At 41.9% G+C, this 26291-nt stretch overlaps 1 protein-coding gene across 4 annotated transcripts in view; it reads left to right on the plus strand.

The window, feature by feature from the left end:
* PPARGC1A (PPARG coactivator 1 alpha) overlaps positions 1 to 26291 on the plus strand; it is a 684515-nt gene that overhangs the window by 320020 nt on the left and 338204 nt on the right. Inside the window, exon 1 of one of the 4 annotated variants that reach the window (XM_031664089.1) lies at positions 14607 to 14630. The exons of the other annotated variants lie outside the window; for them this stretch is intronic. The gene's annotated coding sequence lies outside the window, so the exon portion shown is untranslated. Of the gene's footprint in view, positions 1 to 14606; positions 14631 to 26291 lie in introns of those variants that run through there. 4 annotated transcript variants of the gene reach the window in all.

A 26291-nucleotide genomic window follows, 5' to 3' on the forward strand; every position in this document is an offset into this window, starting at 1 on the left:
CTGAGTGGCAAACAAGGTGAGGGTTGAGAAATTCCAACTTATTTGTGACATATAAATAGACATTTATTTATTTAAGACCTAGAGTTGGGGTAGAAGTATTTTAGTCTCAATAGTTAACTTTGGGAGTGCTTAATACCGAGTTAATTAATTTAATTAGCAAATGCGTTTTGGAGTGATTGGAATCTCAACAGTTAACTCTGGGAATGCTTGATACAGTTAATTAATTAAATTAGCGAATGCTTTTCATAGTGATTGGAAGTTACTTCATAGCTATGACTAAATAATACTAATAATAAATGGCAAACTATTCAAATATTTTACAAAGGTTCTGTCACATTTCATGTTGTAGTATTGGACAAATGTAGCTCCTGATTGTGTGCAACCTCAAAAGCTCAACTCAATCTCTGCCTCCTCTGTGTTCTCCCATAACTCTTTATTTATACTTTTTCTATAGGGGTATACTTTGAATTGTGTAAAAAGGAACACTTTCTCTCCGTGGATGTTGGCTTACATCTTGATGTCCCGTGATCATTCACCATGTTTCACACATCAAGTGTTCCATAAATGTTTGCATGAATAGAACGCTGATTTTCAGAGTTTCGTTGATTTTAATACCATGCAAGAAAATAGCTTGCCCTGAAAACTCCTCCTTTTTAAATTTGTAAGTACAGATAGAAAAATGAGACAGTTACTAGAACTTTGTGGTTAATAAAAAGCTCCTTTCTTTAGCTATCTTCATGTTTTGTGAGGAAGTGGCTTAAATCGAAGAAAGAAAAATCTTGAGCATGTGCTTGTGCAGAATGTCATGTCCAGATCCCAAGGGGGAATTTGTATCCAGCAATTCCCTCTGTTGAGAAACAACTCTTTCCTTCTTTGGTTTGCTCTACAAAGCATCTCTCTGCCACCAGGCAATGCATTTCCCCTTCCTGTGCATTATTTGTTAAACCAAGTGAACCAGATGCTTCCTAAGACCACAAACTTTGAGTTTTATTGAGTTTGATTATTTCAACTACTATTCAATTATTTATTTGTTTCTGCCTAAGTATGAGGTACTTAGCTGGGTGCTGTTTTAGAGGCATAGACTTATTTGAGGATGCCATAGTGTTAAGTTGAGATTGTGGCCTCTGGAACCATAAGGTCTGTGTTCACTCACTCCTTCCGTCATGGATGGTCTGTGTAACTAACGTCTCTGTGCCTTCTTGTCCCCATCTGTAGGATAGGGTTAGTAATAGTACCTACTCGTCATCGTGAACAGATTGTTGTGGTGAAAAAAATGAATTAATATATTTAATCAATATAAAGAACTTAGAACAGTACTTGGCACAAAAGTATGTTTTCTCAATTGGTAATAGCTAGGTGCTATAGACTGAATGTGTTCCCTTCAAAATCCATATGCTGAAGCCCTAACCTCCAGTGTGATGGTAAATGGAGGTGGACCTTTGGGAGGTGATTAGGTTTAGATGAACTTGTGAGAGAAGGGCCCTCATGACAAGATGCCCTTAAAAGAAAAGGAAGAGAACAGAGCCCTTTCTCTCTTTACTATGCAATGACACATCAAGAAGGCAGCTGCCTGCAAGCCAGGAATAGAGCCCTCACCAGGAACCAAATCTGCCAACACCCTTTTCTTGGACTTCATAGCCTCCAGAACTGTGATAAATAAATTTCTGTTGTTTAGGCCACCCAGCCTGCTAAGACTGTGTACACTAAGACACTAGCTACCCAGTTTTTGTCTTCAGGTGACATATAATTTGTGGAAGGGGAGCAAGGTCAACAAATGCAAAAGGTGCTGGCTGGCAGCACCAAGAGGCAATAAGAATTTAGAGGCAACAACGTTTTCACAACAGGTGGGATTAGAGCAGAACCTTCAGGGAATGGTAGACTTTCAAACATGGAGAAGATCCCAGAACTGGGGAATCACACATGGGAAACTGCAATTGGAACAGCATAGGCATATTTGGGACATGAAAGAAATGCGTGGAAATAGAGAAGAGAGGGTGTGTAGGGAGGCAGCAGAATATTAGTATGGGCAAATTATGGAGGTCGTTGGGGGCAGTACTCAGCTATGGTATAATGCATAAGAGAATGGGCTTTGGAATGAGACTGACTTAGATGTGGCCCCATTTTGCTTCTTTTGTTGTACAACCTTGGGTATGTCAGTATACTTTTCTTGGCATCAGAGTCCTCATCTGCAAAAGGAGCATAATTTTACATGTGTCCTGATGCCCATAGCACTCAAAAGATTGCTAGTAGTAGTGTGTGTCTCCTGTGTGCAGTATGCGGAGTTTTGGAATTCAGGAGTTATGCTCTAGCAACATTATTTTAGAGTTAACTGGCACAAGAAAAGAAAGGACCTCTTGGTTGTAATATTTCAAAGGAGTTGGGCTAATTGGGGTGGGTCAAACCCTCTAGTTTTAATGTGAAGGTTTAATCTATGTTGATGAGTTTTTTTCTGAACGTTGTTTAATCAAAAGCTAAAGCAAGAGGTCTCATTCTTGCTCCCACGAGAAGAACAGAGGCTTCAAAGCCACCAAAATACTTGTTAAAAGAAGTTTGTTGAAGAATAATACATTAATTGACATTTATGTAGAGTGCCCTTTTATGTTACACCTACTTGTCCTTTCTGCATTGCAAATCCCACAGTGAGTTGGTCTCTACTGACCTTCTTACTCAATAGTTCGCTAGTACACCAGCCTGGGAGCAATTTTTAACCACAAAACACTGCCCGGTGTGTCTCTTCAGTTCGTGACTGAGGATGAAATAAGATTCTCTCATCTTGTTTGCACTACTGATTTGTTAGCTTTTTATCGATTAAAGATCTCAATGCACAATTTGTTTTTCATCTTAAGTAAGGATATTCTGTATCTGTCATACTGTCTATGAGTTATTGATTTACTATGATTTGTAAAAACTCTTTTGTCCTAAAAGTTGGGGGCACTCCACCTTCCTGAAGGGTTTTGGAAAGATGGTTGTTTATCCTATTCCAGATCAATGAATTTCAACTTCTCCCATAAGGTTTGCTGTAAATCAATGAAAAATTAGATTTAGATTTAGATGAAAACAGTTAAGGCCAGGAAGGCCCCTCTTAATTTCTATTATTTCATGACTAGCTGAATACAGGAGGAACTAAAAACATATATAACTGCTAAACAAAGCTTCCATACTGCTCAGGATTTGTTCTAGAATGGCAGGCACAGTGGCGTTTCCATTCTATTTGCAAGTCCATTTTAAGAACATCTGCATCTATTGGACCATTAGAAGAGAGTTTGTCTGAGCTCTTACAAACTGCACAGCTCATTCACATCAGGAAATGTGTGTAAATTATAAAATATATGAAACCCAAGCTTTTAATGGCAGCAAAGTGATTCCCTAAATGAACAAAGTAAATTAGTAATAAAAACGGCAATCCAACAGACCTTTCTGCTTTAACCTCAGCCTAATTCTGTGGGTACAGGTTGTGTCTTTTCACTGCCAACTTATTTATTTTTTTTAATTAGAAGATTGTCATAGAAGATGCTAGATATTAAAATCTTTTTGAAATTTCCAAATCCAACAACTCATTAATACTGCTTGCTTTGGTTTTGTCTTTGAGAAATATTGGCTTTAGGAGCAAATAATGAATTATGGAAATATATACAGGTGGCATATCTTCATTATTCTTGATTCACCATGCAAGATAGATAACGCTAATAGAAACTGTACTCATATAGAAAATTCTTCATCAGAGTGATTTTATTCTTTATTCCCATACATTTTTCAGGATTCTGTTTGTATTTTGCCAATGTTATTTTTGTCATTCATTTAAACATGTCCCCCCCAATTTACAAATAAGTACAGTAATAATTTTAATGGGCATAGTGAAAGAGAAGACTACACAGAGATGAACATTTGGATGCAGTATGATTTGAATGCAGCCTTTGATGCTAGTGAGCATGTTGGAGTTTTGACAGATAAATCAAACACATGTGTTTACATTGCATTTAGAGAGGCAGTTAGTCTTATGTCAGTAATGAGTTGTCTCAGCTACTGTTTGTGAATGTCCTTACTTGTGGAGAAGAGGTATTTTTCATCTGCCTTGACAAACATGTATCATGTCCATGTCTACATGATAGAAGCCTTTCTAAGTACGTTTCTTTTCTGTGTCTTACAGATACCTTTAGCTTTGATATATATGGTGAGCAAGTAATCAGTTCACCTGACTTAGCCTGTTTGAACTTAGGATGCGTCACAGACACATAGGCACCAGTTCTGACCCTGAACCTACCCAGGAGATCTCAGGGTTCTCAGCCCATTTGTTGTTTTGCTTAGTTCACAACGTTTTGTTCTATGGCTCATGTTGATGTGCCAGTTTCTTTTCATCTTGCTAGGAGCTCCTTGAGGTCGGAGGCTATGCTGCTTACATCTTATAATATCCGGAACTTGACAGATCACATAGTAGCTGCTCCACAAATAGGGAAAGGTGGGAAGGTGGTAGGGAATTTCAGTAGGTGTTACATGGAGTTAGAGATTATGACTGAGTTCATAAGAGGGAGTAATCATTCTACTGGGACTCAAGGATGTTGAAGAACAGGCAGGATTACAGCAGGACCATGAAGGAAGGGTGGAAAACAGAATTTGTGTAGATAGCCCTTAGGAACCTAAGATACAGGGACAAGATTTCAAGGATCTGAATGCTAGTGCATCTTAGATCCAAAGCAGGTGTTCTAGCGAGGAATATATTTGGTTGTGAGATCAGGAAAGCCACATGGTCTAGTTAAAGTAATGTGTGTTTGTTGGGGGAGAAATGGTGTAGAATATGGGAAATGCAAGCTGATCAGATGTTAGGTGATCTGGATTTAGGCATCCTATTGCAGTGGAAAGCATCTCTCTCTGTCTCTAAGAAATTGGGGACTGGATTTTCAAAGTTTTCCAGTTGCAGAAGCCATACTGTACCTCATTTCTGCTTTATCCAGCTTCTCTGTTTTTTTTTTTTTTTTTTTTTTTTTGAGATGGAGTCTCACTCTGTAGCCCAAGCTGGAATGCAGTGGCTTCTTCTCAGCTCACTGCAACCTCTGCCTCCCGGGCTCAAGTGATTCTCGTGCCTCAGCCTCCCGTGTAGCTGGGATTACAGGCACACTCCACACCCGGCTATTTTTTTGTATTTTAGTAGAGATGGGTTTCACCATTTCCTTCTGCTCATTCATTGACCAATGTGACTGCATATCCTAAATAAGACCTCACTGTTCCATTGCTTAGGACTCACAGAGATGATGATCTCTGTGGTTCCTTCCTAGATGCTCTCTCAGAAGAATTTGAGCTGATTGGCCACTAGTCAGTCTATGGGTTGACTGGCTCTGACCTTGTGGTCATTTTCAGTTCAGTTTGCCAAGATGGGTAGAGGGGTGGGCAGACCTGTTCAGGGTGACTGAATGATTCAGGTTCTTCAGAAGGGGCTGTGGGCAGGACAGACAATAAGCCGTGCCCAGTACAGCCGAGTGGGAAAACCAGAAAGGACACAGAGAGGAGCCCTCTCAAGTGCTTCAAGGCTTTGAAATGTAGCCTGTATCAGAAGGCTGATGCTAAACTTTGGCATTGTCTCTTCTGATTCAGAAAGCTGGGAAGCAACCCCTAGCTCATGGATCCCCTGTCTCACTGAACCCTTCTTGATCAACCCGACTTTGTGGTTCAAGCATGAGTCCAAGGGCCTATGTGACAATTTGCCTCTGCACCAGAGCTCTGCCCGGTTTACTCTGGCCTTCCTGATTTCTCTGCCTCTCTTGCCCTGGGTTAGAATAAGGCCAGTGTAAATGTGAGGAGGACTGACAATTGGTGTCAATGAAAACCCAAGACTGTCACTCCTAAGGCTAGATACCTGTTCGCCTGAATCTGAGTTCCCTAAAAGCAGAGCATCCCTTAATACTGAACAAGTCTCTATGGGGTTGTTACTTGGTGGCAAGCACTGTTCCAGGCACGGGGGCTACAGTGATGAATGTGACAGTTACATTCCTGACCTCATGAAACTTGCATTCTACAGAGGGGAGGCAGGAAATACAAATAATAAAATAATATTAGATAATAAGTGGTGTGGAAAAGAATATCAAGGAAGTGGGCCGGAGAGCCACTAGGGTGCTTCCTCAAATAAGGTGGTCAGGGAAGACTTCTCCGATGAGGGGACACTGTCAGAAGCTGCTAATGTTTGTTGCATGAGAATTCCCCTAGTGTCCCATTCCAACCAACTCTCTTCTGACCCGCTGTTAAGGTCTGGTGTTGGCCATCGTATTGATTTTATCTTTCAGGCCTCATTTAGGCAGCATGCAGCTTGTCTGCTAATAACAGCTCATCTTTGGGAGAAAATGCTGATGCAGACTGGATCTTTAATATATGCCTCCTATTAGGATCTAATGACGTTGTGCCTCCCTAGTCAGCAGACCGAGGTGCCCCTGGTCCCAAGTGGAGGGATACTTGAGGTTACATGAGACTTCTGGTTTACATTGATAGAGCGGTGACACTCATCCAGAGTTTTGAGGTTCTTTGTTGAAGCTTTGATTCTAACTTTACTGAGTCCTTTTAAATGAGGACTTCACATTTGCACAAATGTGCATGCCAGTGCTGCTAGCTAGGCATGCACATTATTAATGCTCAGTAATGAACTCATATGTGTTCTGTCTGTACTTTGGTTTTGCATTAAACACTGGTTTTGCTACAGCTCTCCAATTCAACAGCCATTAAACTAGTGTTTTAATGGACTAATAGAAGAGTGACTCTTTGTCACCTTCTCAAAAGTTTCTTTGGCCCATACTTTCAGAAAACCTGACACAGTGTGTCTCATCTTGGAGGTTCAGAAGACACATTCATGTTTTCTAACTTGTTACAGGTTTTGAGGTAAGACAAACCGACTTAACTCTCTTTAGTGTGCATTCTCAAACTCAGTTGGCCTCAAGGCCACTCTCTGGGGCATAATACCCAATAGGTGTTCTAGGCCTATGTGTGAAAATACTCCTGGGACCTGCCTCTCCCAACATGGAAATGTAAGATTCAGAGAAAGCCACACGTCCTTGTGGAAGTTTCATGGAACATTATCGCTCACTTACAGGCACTAATGACTTCAATAACATAGTGAAGTTTAGCATAAATAGGCTCATCATTAAAGTTGATGGCAGAAGTATAAACAAGGCCCACACTATTAAATTTGCTATTTGTTTGTTATGCGTCTGGAATTATCCTGCTGTCTCTAGCTGTCTCATACTGGGTGTTTATAAACCTAAGTCGAATGTGGTATTATTTTGTTTTTTTGTCCAACCTAGAGGAATGAGGTGATTTTTAAACATTGCTTCTTCTACAAATGGGATTACCCAAGCTGGGAAGGACAGTCCTCGCATTTCCCAAGGCAGCATCTGCCATTCTGGTCACAAGGCCTTTCAGGGCACGAGGGTTTTACAGAAAACAAAAAGAAACAACTGCAATAGATGCAAGAAGCAGGTTAAGGGTCAGATGATGTGATGTTGGCAAGACACTAATATTTGAACTGTTGTGCTGTAAGCAGAGATGGTCAAATGGCGTTATCAACTATTATCTGTTAGCAGAAATGGTCATATGGCGCTATCTACCATGAAAGGGTAGCTCAAGGCACCATGCTGTGAGGGTTACAAGTGCAAAGTGGGTTTGAAGCCGGACTGGCTGGGCTTGGGTGCTGGTATTAGCTGAGTGTTTTGGGCAAAGTGCTTCATCTCTTCATTCCTCTATAAAGTGGAGCTAATAGGAGAGTTATGAGGATGAAATATGTAAATACATGTAAAGTGCCCTGTGCCTGGCATGTATATATATATACACATATATATACACACACACACACACACACTCACTCAACACTAGCTTTTATATAAAACAGAAGTGCTTGAGACTGCAGAAGGGTATGGAGTGTCATGCAAGATATTGATTATTGCTGGCACCCAAGATCCAGACTAAAAACGTTAGTACTTTTACTGAAAGCAAAAACAACAACAACAATAACAAAAAAAAAACCCGAAATGTTTATTGCCTGCACAGAGCTTGCAAAGTGAAAACACACATGTCCCTGACTGAGACACAAAATATCAAAATACCACCTCGGTGATTTTGCCAAATGTCAGCCTCAGAGGAGGGCTAACATTTATTTGAACAGACTATCTATTTTCTAGGGTTGCTCACTGCGTTCTAACCTCCAGATGAGGTGACAATAAAGGTCCAAAGGAGGACGGATAGAAAAGGGGAAAGCGGAGGGAGAAGGGCAAGGCTAGTGGGGCGAGAAGGAGAGAGGTGAGCCCTTTCTCAGTGGCTCCCTCTCTGCACTAGTCTCAAGCTCAGGTTTCCTTTCCATGCAGCTTTCTGGAGCAAGAAGCAGGGATCAGTGTCATCCCCTGGGTCTGCACACAAGGCCAGACATGGTACGGCGTAGGGTCCTGGCTGTAAATCTCAGGTTGCACATCTGAATATGAATATCCCAAGCCACTGGATAACTTCCACTTGGTTTCAAAACAGCTCCAGCATCACTTCTCCTGGGAAGTTGTCTTTAAGCCATCAAGTAGGCATTTCCCTAATTTTTAATCTCAGACCTATGTATATCTCCATCAGAGATTTCCTTAGGTCACTGAATGTCCTAATAAGAACGTATACCTTTCTGAAGTTTACATTGTAAATCCTACACATTGGCACTAGCGGCAGGCATCTTGGACATTTATAATTTTAAGGTAATCAAAACAGTTACCATCTGTCCATTCTATTCGCTAAAATACATGTTAATCATCACAGGGCTAAACTGTGCAGACACTTTTTTGGGATGCTGTCTATATTGTAATTGTTTACCTGCATATCCTGGCAAATAGGCCATAAGCCCCTTCAGGGAAATCATTCTTCCTTCATCATCCCTTTACCTCTTAGCACTGTAGCAATGCAGAGCATGTGGCCAGTAGGGGCTGGTTGAATGAATGAGTGAATAAGTGAAAAACACATGTACTTGTTGTTCAGTCAAAAGCATGCTAAAGAAAACCAGTTTTGCTGCTATTTTTGCTCCAAGCTTGAAGCAAACTTGGAGTAAGACTGCCAGGTTCCTGAAATTCATCACTGGCTTGTCCCCAATTTGCTGTAATGCCAAGTGGCAGTTCTGAGATCCTGGTTTTGCCTCTGATTTGACTTAAGCCTTCCTGACAACAGGGACCATGTCTGTGTTATTTATAACTTTATTCCTAGCTCGGTTGTTTGCATATATGTCCGATAAATGCTTATTTAATAAACAAGTGATCAAAATGCTTGGCACAGTCATGTAATTAAGACTGTGCATCTGTCTATGTATCTATCTATCCATCCATCCATCCATCTATCTGTCTAATATGTAGGCTATTTTTTGTTACAAAAGCTATTTATATTCGTATCATCATATACTTTTCCAGTTCAGAAGCTCTTCCCACTATTCTTGCTTGATCAGCTCTTCTCTTTTTGATCCTTTTGGGTTCACCCCAAGTCAACTCCTCAGTGAGACCTTCCCTTACCATTTTCTCCTAAACCGGCTCTTCTCAATTGCAGCTATTGCTTGATTCTTCACAGCACATGTTACAGCTTGCAGTGGCGTTCGCCTATTTCTTGAAGTTTATATTGCCCCCTCCCCTATTGGAAGGTCATGTTAGGAGGGAGAGGCTGTCTGTCCCTACACCATTACGTCCCCAGTGCCTGGGGTACAGCAGACTCTCCGTAAACGTTTTCTGAATGAACAATTAAAGGATTGAAAAAGAAGAGAATAAACATCACTCCTAATCTTCATAATTCTCCTTTACCCCAAATAACCGCTGTTAACATTTTTGGTATGTATTCTATTTTTGAAAGATACATATATGCATGTTTTTCAATTGGTATAGTTTCACTGCATGCTGATAATTTCCTTACTTGCTTTGTTCCCCACATAATAATAACATTTTACTCCTCTGTGTTTCTGTTACTGAGCACACTTATTATTTTATAAAAACCACGGTGGCTTCCTTACTGGTTTTTGAGCATCCAGCCTCAGATATGCACCAGGCTCAGGCCTAAAAGAGAGGTTTTAATCTCTTTTCCTTTCCCTACACCTATAATTCTAAAACTTAGAACTCTGGTCTCAGTGCCTTGGCTCATCCCACTCCGTCTCTCTGGAAAGCTCTTCTTCTGGTGACCCACATGATCAATGCCCTAATCTCCTTGAGGTCTTGTTAAACTATCGTCTTCTCTGTGAGATCTTCCCTGACCACCTCCTCCCCGTTTGTATTTGTTTATTTTTTGAGATGGAGCCTCACTCTGTCACCCAGGCTGGAATGCAGGGGTGTGATCTCGGCTCACTGCAACCTCCACCTCTGGGTTCAAGCGATCCTCCTGCCTCAGCTACCCAAGTAACTGGGATTACAGGCGCCCGCCACAACACCTGACTCATTTTTGTATTTTTAGTAGAGACAGGGTTTCACCATGTTGCCCAGGCTGGTCTCAAACTCCTGAGCTCAAAGCGATCTGCCTGCCTCAGCCTTCCAAAATGCTGGGATTATAGGCACGAGCCACCGTGCCCAGCCCCTTCCCTATTTTTAAAGTCCAACCCCAGCACTCCTATTTCTCCTTTCCCCGCCTTGTTTTTCTCCACAGTTCTTATCACCCTCTGATGTAATATACATTTTGCTTATTTATTAGCGCTCCATCTCTACTTCCTAAAATGTAAGTACCACAAGAGCAGGGAATTTTGCCATCTTTTCTTCTTTCCTGCAACTCCAGTGCTTCAAATACTTTATGGAGGCTGGTGTCAATAAATGTTTGTGGAAGGAATTACACGTCAACACTGTCATGTGAGGTGCTTGGATTGTGTGGGCCCTGGTGATTTAATTTGTTTCGTGTATGTGGTACTACCTGATGACTCTCTTAGAATAATATTATGAAAGCTAAATAGTTCTTTGAGCGCCTCACGAAAGGTTCATAAATTAGTTTTATGGGTGATCATTTTTAGCTTGATGCCACGGTTTTTGAGTCACTATTTGGTAGCTGACTTTGTGCCCTGATTAGTAACGTGGCTCCTTTTCCTGGCGGTTATTCTTAGAACCTATCAACCTGCAGAGATTTTTATTTTCACGGAAGGAAACTGAGTGTTTCTTTCTTTGCTTCAGATGGTCACATCTTTAGATCCTGAAGGGAGAGATGCAGCTTGTTCTCTCTGGAGTCCAAATGCAGCAACAGATTTTGCCTCCAAGCAAGTAAGATATGCTATAAAAACAAGCAACATTCCTTCACCAGCCGCTCGCATTTGAATTTTCGATGCCTCGATGGTCATTTCGAGATGACAGCTTGTAGTGAGATAGCTGTGGCATTGGAAGGAGGGAAGCGTGCACCATTTTCCCTAGGGCCTTCCTGCTTTTGCTTGATAAGCAATTCCTTGAATGGCATATTCTTCACCTCTAGCCACTTTGTTTGTGGCCCCTACTCATTAGTCTGAGACGTGCATACCTTGGCAGAGCTGGTTAATAAACCCCAAATCTGGTATTATACTCTATAAGCCCAGCAAATTTTAAGCACAGAGTCAACGCTGATGATGGTGAAGACATTTCACAACCTCCACCTGTGTCCACTGTGTAGATGCTACTAGCAGTGAATTCCCTAAGGGATGGGCAAACCCTGCGTAGGCAGGGGACTGGTCATGTGAACGCTGAGGCCACTTGGCCAAGGTCTTGTTCTCTGTGACTCTTCCATGCACCTGGCATCTCGTGAGCCATAGAAGGCATCATTTGGTCAGAGTTGCATTGGAGTTCCTCTGGAGCAAGGGATTTTTTTCTGCTTTCCCCCCTCCCCCCAACCTTCTCTGCCTAACTCACAGCTCTAGGGATCCTGACTCAGCATCTTCCAGTGCCCTAATGGCTGTTCGAAGCCTGCGTTTGGTGATTAGCACTCCCTAGAGTTTCCTAACTTCTGTTAGTCCCTTGTGATTGGGAGAATTATTTGAGATGGTTTAGAGAAGGGAAAACAGATATGTCTGCATTGCCACGAGCACTCTTGGCACCCTCCTTTTTGGATGGGACTGTCTCTATCTTTGTTCTCTTTTGGGGAGGAGCTGATTGGGATGGGGGAAATGCCTCCTCCTAGTCTGAAAGGGCAAGTGTCTCTCGATTGTTTCTGAGGATAAGCACGTTCATCAGGAACTAGGGGTTTGAACCAATCCTCCTGAGTCACGTTTCTCTCAGGTATGTGAGCACAAAGAAAGAGATTCACCTTTCTTTGTCTCCCTTTTGTCAGCAGAATTCTATTTTTAGGCCACTGTCATATAATTCAGCTTTCCTTACGCCCAAGTCCTGGCATTCCTTTTAGGAATTTCTAGAGCCACGAATGGTGTCTAAGTTGAGGGCAGAGTGTATTATCATCATCCTCTTCTGGCGACAGGTACCTTTGAAGAGAGTGCTATTTTCAGAAAGTTTTCGATGTAGCATTGTCCAATGACCCGGTCACAAAATCACAGATCCTTGGCATTGTTGTGAACAAAAGAAATTCCTTGTTCCTGTCTTAAAGCAATGTGATTACAGGGCCTGTGATCAGATAGGTGACCCGAGACGAATGCTTTCCTGAATATAACTCAAGTTTATCTTTATCTGTCCCCACCTTTATCTCTGCCTGTGTTTTTTGCATTCAAAGATGGATTTATTTCCAGTCCTGGTCCTCCACCACACCTTGTGTTTACCCTTGGCTCTGGTGCTGAGGGCGAATGCATTCTCTTACCCACTCATGCCTTGTGGCCTAGTGTTTCACACAGACAGATGGCAAGGAGACATCAAAGGCAGGTTTTGGCTCCTGACCGAGTGACCCTCTCTCCCCAAGACCTCTGGAATGGTAGGGCTGATGGTGGGCGTGGTACCTGGAGAGACCCCAGCACTTTTCCATTTGTCACAGGGAAGGAACAAACCTGTTTTCATTTGTTTGTTTGTTTTTTGGAAAGGCTTTCAGCTGGGTTTTCAGATGAACTTGTTTCAGAGATGTTGCCTTTTAGGTTTAATCCTGTGGATAATTAAGCCATAATGGACCACAGCTTTACAGACCTCCTTTTTGGTGCACTCAGTTCCAGCATTTAAGCTCACAAATGAGCACTTCCCTTGTGAGTCATCGAGTGTGCAGTCTGCCTGATGCTTGTGCTCAAATGCTTATTAATATGTGCGAAGGAAGTAAGTGTACCCTCATACAAGGGCACGCACAGGATGCTAACACGCGCAGTCAAGAATCCTTGGGTGTCCTCAGAGCCAGGAGGATGGGAAATACGTCCGGGGATAATGATCTTCATGTTGAGATTCTGCAGATTTCTCACTAAATGGGATCATTTGGATGATATGGCATCAGTTAATAGCAATAGTCTGTTTTTCTCTTCACTTATTGTCTGTAAAAAGTGTTTTTTACTCAAACATTCTGAGCATTTTACATTTAGAGTGATTTCAAGTCAGTTGATTTTTAAAGAAATAACTATTCAACAAAAATTTTCTGGAAATGTGTCATTAGAAGTTTCTTGGCCAAGGCAGGTGGATCATGAGGTCAGGAGATCGAGACCATCCTGGTTAACATGGTGAAACCTCGTCTCTACTAAAAATACAAAAAAATTAGCCAGGTGTGTTGGTGGGCGCTTGTAGTCCCAGCTACTCTGGAGGCTGAGGCAGGAGAACGGCGTCAACCCAGGAGGTGGAGCTTGCAGCGAGCTGAGATCATGCCACTGCACTCCAGCCTGGACTACAGAGATAGACTCCGTCTAAAAAAAAAAAAAAAAGTTTCTGATAGTGGAGGAAAGCAACTTAGTAACTTGCTTCTGGTTGAAATAGTTTAACACACTTTGCATCCACCCTTGATTCAAAGGAAGAAAAATTGCACTGAAGAACTCCACAGAGTTTTCAAGGAGAGACTGCTAATGGAAACAAGCTTCCTTTGGTGGATCACAATATCTTGCCCAAAACATAAGAAGTTAAAGGATGTGCTGGGACAGAGGCCACAGAGTGTCTTGTAGGTTAAAGGAGCCAGTCTCAAAATCAATACTCTAGTTTAATAGACAGTCTCTGTGTGTTTTCAGACAGGGTGAAATGTATTCATATGCACACACTAGGATCTTTGCATTGCCATGGATTTCTGCTGTTTTTCGTTGAATTGAGTTGGTAGGCTACAGGGAGAGCTGACCATTTTAATGGCCAAAGGCCTTTGCCATTGTGAGAAGAGAAGGAGAGACAGAGTTCTTCTCTTTTGCTTCTTAACAAGAACAAGCAGGAACTAAATCCTGTTAGGCTTGCTAAGACTTCAGTGATTTGCAAAAGAAAGTGCATTTCATGTGATCAGGTTGGTTGCTTCCAGGCACTTAACTCTGGGGTTTCACCAGGAACAACCAGAGGCCCCAAAACAAACAGCCCTCAAGGATTTGTGAACAGGAAGCATACCTTCCCATGTTGACCTTAACTTATATGTTGAGTAAACAAGTGCTTGTTCTGTATGCCCTAGTGTATCTAAGGCAGCTTCTAATTTCACTGCAACTGGACTGTGTCCAATTGTCCCTTTGGTTCTGGCTCTTAAAACTGCCAAGAATTGGAGGTTGAGAGAGACCTGACTTAACTAGAGAAACTGACTTGGAACAGGCTGTGGGTGGATATGCTCTCAGGTTGTGGGTGAGTTCTCTGACCTTCAGGGGGAATTAAAAGGTGGGGGACGCATGACCAGGTGGCCCTGTCTGACTGCAGGTTAACTGCAAACCTGGCAGTGTGTTTGTTGTTCTAACTTTTAGACATATTGTAGCTGGTTTAATCTGGTGAGCACACAGACCAGGGGTGTGGGTAGTTATATGCTCTGAACTTTGGGTTCTATGCTCATGTGACCTGGCCTTCTAGTGTCCTGGTTTTCCCTCTGGCAAGGAGCTCTTCAGGGGCTTGCATGACAATCCATAAATCTGACTGAGAAAGGTTTTTATGATCATGTTAGATGGGGGTGGTGCTTAGTAACTGGGCTTGTTGTCATCATAGAATTATCCAGTTGTTTTACCTGGGTTTGAGGGGGAAAAATGGGCTAGCTCTTGTTTGATTGTTTGGATACCATTTCAGGGAAAGGATTTTGAAAAAACTGTTTGCTTGTACGCAATGATCTGCCACTGACCCCTTGTCGGTGGCTTAGGAACATTGAAGTTACATTGAGATATGAATCTTCCCATGGCCAGAAGCCAGGAGTGTCATCTAACCTTTTGTTTGAAGCGATTCTCTATGCCCACTGTGCTACCATTTCTTGTGGGAGGCAGTATGGACCAGTAGACCAGGCAAGGGTCTCTCAATTTTGGAAGGTGACTTTCTCTTTTCTCACTCCCTGTATCCCCTTTAGGCAATTCATCTTGTGGATCTGTTTCTCTTTGTGCATCTGTAAAATGGGGTTGGGGAGAGTGGAATGGGAACTAGCATTCCTTGAGGGCCTGTGCTGTGCTGAGTACCTATTGTATCTGATTGCACTGGAGATTCCTAATGCCCTGTCTTAGTTTGCCTGGGCTACCATAACAAAGTACCATGGACTGGGTGGCTTAAGCAACAGAAATTTATGTAACCCCAGTTCTGGGGGCTGGAGGTACAAGATCAAGGTATTGGCAGGGTTGTTTTCTTCTGAGGCCCTTCTCCTTGGTTCATAGATGGCCGTCTTCTCCCTGTGTCTTCCCATGGACATCCTTCTGTATGTCTATGTCCTAATCTCCTCTTCTTGTAAGGACACCAGGCATATGACATTAGATCCTACCTATATGACTTCATTTTACCTTAATTACTTTTTTTTTTTTTGAGACAGAGTCTTGCTTTGTTGCCTATGCTGGAGTGCAGTGGCACAATCTTGGCTCACTGCAACCTCCACCTCCCAGGTTCAAGCGATTCTTCTGCCTTAGCCTCCTGAGTAGCTGGGATTATAGGCACGCACCACCAAACCTGGCTGATTTTTGTATTTTTAGTAGAGATGGGGTTTCACCATGTTGGTCAGGCTGGTTTCGAACTCCTGACCTCGTGATCCACCTACCTCAGCCTCCCAAAGTGCTGGGATTACGGGCGTGAGCCACTGACCCCAGGTCCATTTTACCTTAATTAGTTTTTAAAGGCCCTATCTCCAAATACAGTCACATGCTGAGTATCGGGAGTCAGGACTTCAACATATGGATTTCAGGGGACACAGTTCAGTTCATGACACAGCCCTCCTGAGACAGGTCTAATATTACAATTTTCAGGTGAGGAAACAGGCTGGGAAAGGCTGTTTAACATTACACAGAGCGAGGGAGAGCCAAGATGTGAGCTCTTCTCCGACTCCACATTTCATGCTCTGTTTTATTGCTGTGCTTCTGCTGAAGGGGACCTCTCTCCTGAGGACGTTTGGTAGATGACTTCCCACGTGCGGCATTTCCAAGTGCTGTTCCTGTGGCTCTTCATCTCTGATCCTGACTTTCCGGAGAGGGTTGAGTAACTTAGAGCTTGCCTATCTTAATGCTCCAGCCTCGAGATCTTACTTTGCATGTTTACAAGTTTAGTGATGCACTGTAACTCTATGTCTTTCCATGCTCCTCAGAAATCCAATTGTGGGACACGGATTGTAGAATTTAACAGATTATTCTTTGTGTAAATGGCAAATGGACTTACTACCTTTGAATGACCTCTTTATAGCCCAAGTTCACAGAATAAACGCTCATTGACCCAGTTGACTGTACCCTTCATAATCTTAAAACAGTTCAATTAAGTGCCTGTACAGCTTCTCCATATGTTGGCTGGATGCGAGGTGCCAATATTTCGACACTGCTTTCTCATTAAAATGATCAGGGCATAAGCCTGGAAGATTCCAGTGTGTGCCTCACCTGGGACCTCCCCAAGGGAACCGTGCCTGCCAAGCAAACCAGAAATAGCGTCAGGGAGGAAGCCTGCCCCCTCTGCTTTCTCCCCTCCTGGATCGAGTCATTAATGAGCACTTTTTACCGTTGGCAGGGCCAGGTAAGTTTGAGAAGTGTACCTCCTGTGGTGTTTAAATGCATTCCGGTTACTCCCATGATAGCGATGCATGAAGAAGCAACATATTGACCCCCCCAGAGTATATATTAAATTCTGAAGGATTAATCAAAACTGCACCATGTTGTGTGCAATTAAACCCTTGAAAGGCAAAATAAATTTGCTGGAGCAGTAGCAGCTCTTGTACCACTTCTAGCCGGAATAAGACATTTTTCAGTTCTATTACTAACAGATGAGTTTTTGCTCAGGAGCGTTTTTCAGGAGGTGGGCTGGGCTAGAAGGAGGCATCTGCAAACATTTTGCGGATGGGAGGAGAACAGGGAGTCAAACTCTACTAGTGTTACCCTTTAGAACTGGGTAAACACGAAGAAAAATCCTTCCATCACAAGGAGCACTGAGTTGTGTCATTTTCTTATGAGAGGAGAAAATGCCAAAGAGTTGTCACAGGAGTAATGGCGGGAAGGGAACTTCAGCCGTCCGCCAGGGCTCTCCGTGGTGATGGGTGTGGCCTGCAAGGAGGGCCACTGGGAAGGATTACTGCTTACTTAGCCATGCTCCTACCTTAATGGAGATGAGGATTTGGTCTGCATTTCCAATTCAGGCAAACAAAATCTTGGAGAGCATTTTATTTTCTCCCCTCCCACAACTATATCTGAAGCCACTCAGGATGGCTCCTCACAGAGACACCTTTGCATTCCCATTTAAATGTTGGTGGTGCCAAATTGCACATAGGATAGCCATTTTGGTTTACTGTATTTTTAATAGAGTCAATTAGAGTCTATTGCAAAGACCTAGGAAGGCGTATATTTAGTTCACCAAGGAGGTAAAAGAGGAAAAAGTTGGTATTGGATTGCTCTGGAGTGACACACGGTAGCCAAGGGGCCACAGGAGCAGTACTTCCGAGCTAGCCCTGTGAGCAGGTGGAGAATCAAAGCAGTGCAAGGTCTGCAGGAAGGGAATTAAGCAGCTCCAAAAGTCTTAATGCAGGCACGATGAGACCAGAATTACATTTTTCTTTGTCCACTTTTGACAATAAATTTCCTGTGCCAGCCAGGTGCCAAGGCTCAAGAGAGACTTGTAAGGATGGCAAGTGTAGCGTGCTGTTAAGAGCAGAAATTCAACTCCATGTCTTCTGTTCCACTGGAAAAAAAGTGAACCAAAATGCATAAGTCATTCTTATAAATAACTCAAAATCATATTCATTGCAAGAAAAGTATTATGTAGAATGATGTGAAAATTTTGAATTAATAAATTCAGAAGCCCTCCCTGTGTTAAATTTAGCAATTAGAAAAATAAGGATAATGTGCTTAATTTATACAAAGTACATTTGTTTTTTTCCTTCCCAAAGTTCAGAAATAAATTTTATTGGGAGATGCATTGAAAACTCTCATAACATCTGGAATATGGAGATCTAATTGCTGATTCAATGGCATTGCAAACACGCAAACATATTTCCTTGGTGAAATGTCAAAAAGGCAGCAATCAAAATGAAGCGTTTAAGCATTAAAATGAAGAAATGATGACTGGGTTGATTTGTAAACATTTATCTTTAAGCTTACTTTATGAAAAAAGAAGGAATAAGTTTAGGAACATGACGGTACATTTGCATATTCTAAGTCCTCAGTAACGTGAGGGCAGGGACGTCTCAAGATGCATAGTGGGATCAATCAAAATTAGAATTTCCCTTAATTCTGATAACTCTACTTGGCTTTTGATATGTGGTTCATTGCAATTTAATGAAAAGCAAAAGGGTGCAAGGGTATCGGAAGGAATGGGCTAAGACTTCTCCATCTTTGAAAGAATCACCTTTTATGTGTTTGGGAGTCATTTGCTCATGCTATGATGTTAGCCGCTAACAATATTTGCTTTCACCTGTGTTATTGAATGAGCTAGGTTAGGAGCCTCTGGTCTGGTTACCCTCCGTCTTTGGCCTGACTGTGTAACCTCAACCACTTCTTAGAACTAATTGTTGTGAGGGCCAGTTTTCTTTTGCTATGATTGTATTCTGAAGAGGCAGTTTAGGATTTAAGGGTAGACCTGAAGTTTGCTCCTTATTCTGATAGAAGGAGCTCCTAGCAAATGTTCACTGGGACATTAACTACAGAACCAAAATGGGTTAAGCCACCCTACAGAGAAGGCAAATAAACCTGTTGTTGAATAATGTCCCCTGGTGCTTGCGTATACCAATCTTTACCTTCTAGAAAAGCTGTCCTGAAAGAAGTTTCCAATGAAAGGAGGAAAATTGTTAAATCAACAAAAATCTCCATCTAGGGAGGGACATACAATTATCTTGGCCACTAAATGAACAATCTTCCCAAATGAATGTATTTTCTGGGCCCCGAATTATGCCAATCATATACAATGAAACTTCTCTTCAACAAAGACATGATAACGAAACAAAATCTGCTTAAGGAGCAAAGTTGCTTTTCCCAGAGGCAGTGCATTTGTAAGGACTCTACTGTATTGTGCTTGCAAATAATGTTTATTTCTGTAGTGTAAATATGCAAGAGTTCATTTTAATAAAAAGTAAGTCCTAAAATAAGATAAAACCCATGACTAGACTTGCATTTGAAGATTTAGAGTGTATTCATCTGCTGGTTTTCGGTATAAATATTCATTGGTTTTGAGCTCTCAGGTGTTGGAACTTTTAATCTGCATTCAGATGGAGGTACTTTAATCAGACAGTTCATAAAAGTCTGCAACTTCCCCCCACTACCACCCCCCAGGGGGGAAAACCACCAGAGTAACAGATAGAATAAAGGGTGCTAGGGCTTCAAAACCCACCAAGCTGAACTGCCTTGCTAGAGGGGCAAAAGAAATAAACACCAAATGCCATTTTGTACCATAATATCAATATTCTATTAAAAATAAATCTCTTGCTGTTAGACCAAAAAGTCTCAAAAACCTGTCACTTGACTGCAGTCTTCAGAGATGACTGATAATGGGTAAAAATCCCATAGCATCTGTTTACCATGTACCCACACAAACTGTTAGGAATGTTTTTAAATGTCAGCAGTAATGTATGCGTGTGTATTAGCTACCGTAGAGCAACGCCACCAGCCAGACAGCACTAGGGACTGTTCTAAATTAGGTAGGTCAAGTGAAGAAGGTGCCAGAGGAACCCTTTGAAAGGATGTTGTTTGTCTGAAATAAAAAAAAAAAAAAATCTGAACAGCAAATGTTAATACGTGAATACCTGGAAAACCCCCTGCACCAGGTTTTGAATCAAGCTTCAAATCACAGGAAGGTTTATCTTCAAGACCCCAATGCAAAAGGTCAGTTTTGGAGAGCAGAGGGTAGAGGAAACACATTTTGCATTAGATGTATTTTGCATTAACGGGCTCTCAGATTTCTCTTGGTAACCTAAGCACATATCAAGAGAAGAAAGTCATTGAGGTACAATCGCTGACTAAACAATGTGACGGTGACAGTGTGGTTAGCAGCTGCTGTATTACTCGAGAGTTCGGCACTGTTTAACTACTTAGAGGGAGACACTACACATTGTCCCAGCAAAGTCACCGGGACTCTAGGCAGCCTTCAAAATGAACTTTACAGCAGTTATCGCTTTCTTCACAAAACAGAAAGAGGGTTGATAATTGATTTTGATAATGGACTTTTTTTTTCTGATGTAGAAAGCCTCATAAAGGTACTCTGGCAGATTGAGGACTGGAAGATGTAGCCTTATAAAGAATTGGGAATAAATTTGGCTCCACCACTTGCAACAGTGTAACGTTTAAGGTTTCATGTCTCTGCCTCAGTCTCCTCTATTTCAAAACGGGGATAATAACAGCACCACCCTCATGGGACTGTTGAAAGGATTCAGTAAGAGAATGTATGCAAATTGTCTTCCTTGCACTCAGGAAGTGCCCGCGGCCAATTCAGAGGAAGACCAGTGTGAATTGGCACAAAGCCTGTACTAGGCCATGTTTTAACATAAATGTGGCTTCATTATTTTCAAGTGTGCACGAGCATTGTGCCATGCCATCTACAGAGAGTTCTGCCTTAACAATCTGGTGGAATGATTTGTAATTCACGTATCAGAGCTGCTGACCTCTGCTTACGTCACGAGAGGTATGTTTGGATGCAAAATGGTTCCTTCTAAAGTGCTTAAAAGAGTCAGCTTCCTTTCTGATCTCGTTTTCAACATTAATCGGCTTACTAAGCTCCTTTTTAAAAGAAGAGAACCAAGGTCACCTTTAGAATACCTCACATTTTTGTTTATATTTTAAACTGTCATGTTTTAGATAATGTGGTTTTATTCGGTTTGGCTAATTATATAAATTGCAGAAGGGAAAACACACAGAATCAAAGTAAGTGGTTTCTTGCCGTTTGTCCAATCTGATTAGTCGGAGAAATATTTGGAAGAGTGCTTAATCTTCCCTTTTTGTGGTCCTGTAGAAGGTTTCTTATAGTATGTGCCATCTTGCAGTGTAGTTACTGATGTGCCCTGGCAAACATATGAGTTCTACCAGGACAGGGATCATATCTTACTTATTGGTGGAACAGATATTCTCAAAAGGATGCTGGCCCTTTCTAGACACTCATTATCTTTTGTTGACTGATTAAAGTTGTAACGGTAGTGTGGTGATGGAATTAGTGAAGTCAGTTTCTAATGCTTTTGGACCAAACACTGTGTTTTGGGTGTTAGATATAACTTTGCTGCTCAGATTAATAGTGTTTTAAACACTTCTTCAGACTACATTTTTTTTTTTCTCATTCAACAGTTATCAAAGAAGCACTGTGTGCCTGGCACTGTACTAGGTACTAAAGATAGACATGGCACCTAGAGTCAAGCCAGCAGTTCAGTGGAAAGAGACATATCAATAAAGAAGTGCTGTAAAGTTGCAGTGTGATGAAGGGGCCATTGATGAGGAAGGGGTCAATTCTATCTGGAAGGAACAAGAAATATTTCCTGAAGGAAGAGGGTAGGAGAATCTCAGCAGGCTTTGCTGGGCACGGAGTGGTGAGAGCATTCTAGGATGAGGGGACAGTGCAGACCATGGGGCTCAGCATGGCTGGAATGGAGTGAGGTCAGCCTGGAGTGGAGGGTGGGGCTGGTACCCTGTACTAAGGAGCCTGGGTATCTTGTGGGTGGTGAGTGGCTGCTGATGGGTCTTCGGCAGCTTGTGGCATGAGTTAACTTCTATTTATAGAAGCATCAAATGTTAGAACTTTATACTTCCTCATTTGGCAGATGAGGACATTCAGATCTGGAGATGTGAAGTGATGTGGAGATGATGGTGCATAATGGGAAGCTTGGTGGGGCAATTTCTAGGCGGACAGTTTGTGGTGAAAAATGAATTGGGCCTTCTTATAAGTTGCATTTCATCAGACAAGTTACGTAATCTCTCTGAACCCCAGTTTCTTCATCTTTAAAACGGAGATAGGAATTCAATGTGTTGTGTAAGTGGGTAGACAGGTATCGTTGTAAGGCTCAGATGAGGCAATGCATGTGAAGGTCTTTGAGAGCGTGATGGGCTGGAGAAATGGGAACATTTTTTGTTAAAAACCAGGTTTTCGGTCTCAGATTGCCCGGGTTTGAACTTGACTTCTCCACTTTCTAACTGAATATTCTGGGCAAGCAGCTTAACCTCTTTGCCCTTCATTTTCTGGGGTATAAATGGAGATATAAAAACAGTACCTACCTCAGTGGCTGTTGTGAGCATTAGATCACAATGCACATAAAATCCAGTCCCCTGAGCATTGCAAGCTGTGAATAAATGCTGTCCACCATTATTATTTTTATTGTTATTGACCTAGTATTCTTTCCAATGTACTATGCTGCTTTTCTTTGACCCTCCCCAAAACAGCTGCAAAGCCATCACAGTCTTATAATTGACCAAATGTACATTCTAGACGTTAGAATAATGAGCCATTTGCTAGGTGACAACATGTAGATTTTGGCATTTAATCTTAACCCTATGGAACATTTGGTACAATCTGTAGATCTCTACTAAGTATTTCATGGAGGCCTTTGGCTCTAACTGTAGGGATAGCTAAGGCAAGTCTCATAACCTATGTACTCTTTGGTCTCAGTGGATGGATGAAGCATTGAAATCTGGAAGATGAAATACTCTGCCTTCCACCAGTCCTTCCCCCTGTGACCATTACTGTTTATTAGATGCAGTCTTGTCGTATACATGCATGCTTCAGATGACAAGAACACCCAGAAAGTTCATTTTAACCTCACTACAAATACGATTCCTTAAAATATGGCATCATCTTTAATTTTTTGCTATACTTACATGATACATTTCTGCCATTTGATGTGCTATGACTCCTCCTTGAAGTATTCTGCTCTTTCTGGTGAAGTTTGTGGGTTGCACACCTACTCAGAGAGTGGAGGGTGTTTTGTTACGTTCTATGTCATTCTTTTGGTGAGGCCTTGTTGATTGTTAGAGGGGGCTCTACTTCATTTTACCCCAAACTTCAGATCCTTTCCTCAAATTGTGGATGAGAAGTCGAATCCTATTTAGGGGATTAGGGAAGTTATCAAGGCTCTCACCTCACTAGACTGAAGCCGCTTTTAAAAGAGGATGGGGAGAGAATTGATTTTGTGTTTCTAATTGTTATGAATCTAATTTGATAATACCATGGAAAATTTTAAGAAATAAAGGTAGAAATCACCTATAATCCCACACCCACACATATACTGAATTTGGTTTAATATGCATCCATATCATTGTACACAGATGCACACACACACACACACGCGCACACACACACATGCACACATACACAAGTGATGGGCTTGAATGTTGATTTCGGCCCTGGGAGCTAACATCAGCTTTAGTTCTTTCTGTTACTGACATGCAACTTCTCAGGATTGGAGGCATGAGTCACTCTTTCAACCAAATCATAATAATTTAAAATGTCACGTATTTAATACTTAGAATTTATGAGGCACTGTTCCAAGGTTTCTATAGATATACATCAATTCATTTGCTTTTGCACAACACTCAGTATGAGATATATGCTAGTATTAATGTCTCCATTATAAAAAAGGAAAAACTGAGTCACAGGGAAGCTAAGTAATTGGCCCAGAGCTGGTGAGTGGTAAACCAGGACGAGTGTACAATGCACAAACTCTCTGGCACCACGCTAGAAAGCAGGGGCTGCCGATCAGAGCATGCTCCACAGAAGCAGCGACCCTGGTCCTTTTTCCTCTGTCCTTCCTTTCCGCAGATATGTATGGAGGATGCTAAGGGGAATGGGAGGTCACTCCCATATGGTGTGCAGATGCAATGACTTGGGTGAGAGGAAGTTCGACAGAAGCATTTGGGATTTGTATTTGGCATAAACACTAGCTATTACAGGAAAAAAACAAAAAACAAAAATGGAAACTAGTCTTTGTCTGATTCTATTCTCTGGGACTCAGTCAGGCTTTGAGCTTCTTATTGGTCCTTTAAGGCTGGATTCTGATGCATTTTCCTTACTATTTTTTTTTCTATAATGGCACCTTTCTTGAATTGCTGTTGTACTAAGGTACTAGCCGTGTTTGTGTAAGTCTTCCACATGTACCTGTGAGCTCCTATTCATTGATGCTTATGAAACAAGATATGATGAAGAAGGAGGTAAACTGTCCTCCAGGCCCAAGTTAGTATCCTTGATTGTGGAAATTTACTCTAGGGAAAGCTGTGATGGAACTTAGGGGGTTAAATTTTTATGAAGTTCAATCTCTATCTCTATATATGATATAGTGTCTGTATGTATCCACATGCGTGTGTATATGTATATACATATATAAAATTAATCATATGATTCTTGATAATTGTACTGAAATTCTAATAACAAAAAGATGATCCACCCTCATCTCATCCTCACCCCTACCAGATAAACATATTTCTAAACAATACTTTGAAGTGATAGAAAACCTTCAGATTTGGAAGAAAACTTGATACTATAGCTTATGGTATGAAAAGGCTATGGTTCCCCCCACCCCCACCATACCAGTTTTTATTAGTTGAACTTTCTAAGTGCGGGCAGTTGGAAACTTTTTAAATACTCTGGCCTTGGCAGCTAATGGTCGCTGGTGCCATGGTTAAGAAGTTTCTCAAGGCTAATCATTTTTCAAAGGGGGAAAAATAAAAACAAAAAACCAAGTAGATTGATAAAAAGGGCACGGTGTTCTTGATGAGGCAGACAAAATCTCACGGCATGGCTCATCCCCTCTTTTAATTATCCAGTTCATTTAGTCAGCTGTGACCCAGGACTTTGGGAGGTCACCTGCAGTACGAAAGGAAGGCATAGCAGCTGCTGACCCACGGCTTGGCTCAGGGATAGGAAATGGCCACCCAGACCGACGTGTCCTTTTACAAATGGAAGCTGGAGAAAAGGGCTGAGTGTGATGTGTGGGTCCGAGAAGTCCTCGTGATGCCCTGAGCTTCCTTGAACCTCATCATAAAAAAGTAATTGTGTCTGAGAAATTGGCCAGCTAGCCAGCTTCTCTGATGGCTCACTCACTGGAGCAGAGAGAGCTGAGGCTCTGCAATTGCAAGTTACAGGTAATGGCTGCTGGCTTGCAGCCCTTGGGAACTTATAATTAACATCAGTGATGGTGTCAGACCCCTGGGTGCACCCCACCTTTTCCCACCCTTGCTGACCATTTGATGCACGTGGCGTAACCTTTGGGGCATCCTGCCGTTATGTCTGGACAGCCTCTGGGACATCGTCTTTAGGCAGAGGGAAAAGGTCAGGGAAACTCACCTAGTTCCTGCCTCCCTCTCTCTGAGACTCATATGTCCTAGGGGGATTATCTCATCCTGCTACAGGCTTCTACTCGGTCCTCCTGAGGTCACACATCCCAATTAAACTAGTCAGTGTCACACAGCTCTTCTGAAGCCACGGATCTAGAGGAATGAATTTGTCCACTTGTGTAACTTTAGACTGCAAAGGGCGTTACTGATTAGTTAACTTAGAAGACCTTTGAATCAATTTACCCATGTAAAAAATGATTGAGTGTGTGTGTGTGTGTGTGTGTGTGGGTGTGTGTGTGTGTGGTGAGAAGCCAGGGCCAATGATTTAAATTACGATTTCAGCACTCACCAAGGTGGGGAGAAATGAGTTATTGTCAAATAATGCACGTTTGGCGTCTACACGGGATTGTAGACCCAGCAAGATTTGGATTTGAATCTGATTCTGCTACTTACAATGGGCAGTCACTACCCTGGGCAAGTCACTTTGCTCTCTGATCCTCAATTTTCTTTTCCTTCTCTGTAAAGTGGTAATAATAATGACTACATCAATAGGTCATTGTGAAGATGAAAGAGCAGCCTCATTTCAAAGCCAGCCAGGAGTTGTAAGAAAATTACACTTTGA

This window comes from Papio anubis, chromosome 3, assembly GCF_008728515.1.
Source record: "Papio anubis isolate 15944 chromosome 3, Panubis1.0, whole genome shotgun sequence".
Lineage (NCBI taxonomy): Eukaryota > Metazoa > Chordata > Mammalia > Primates > Cercopithecidae > Papio > Papio anubis.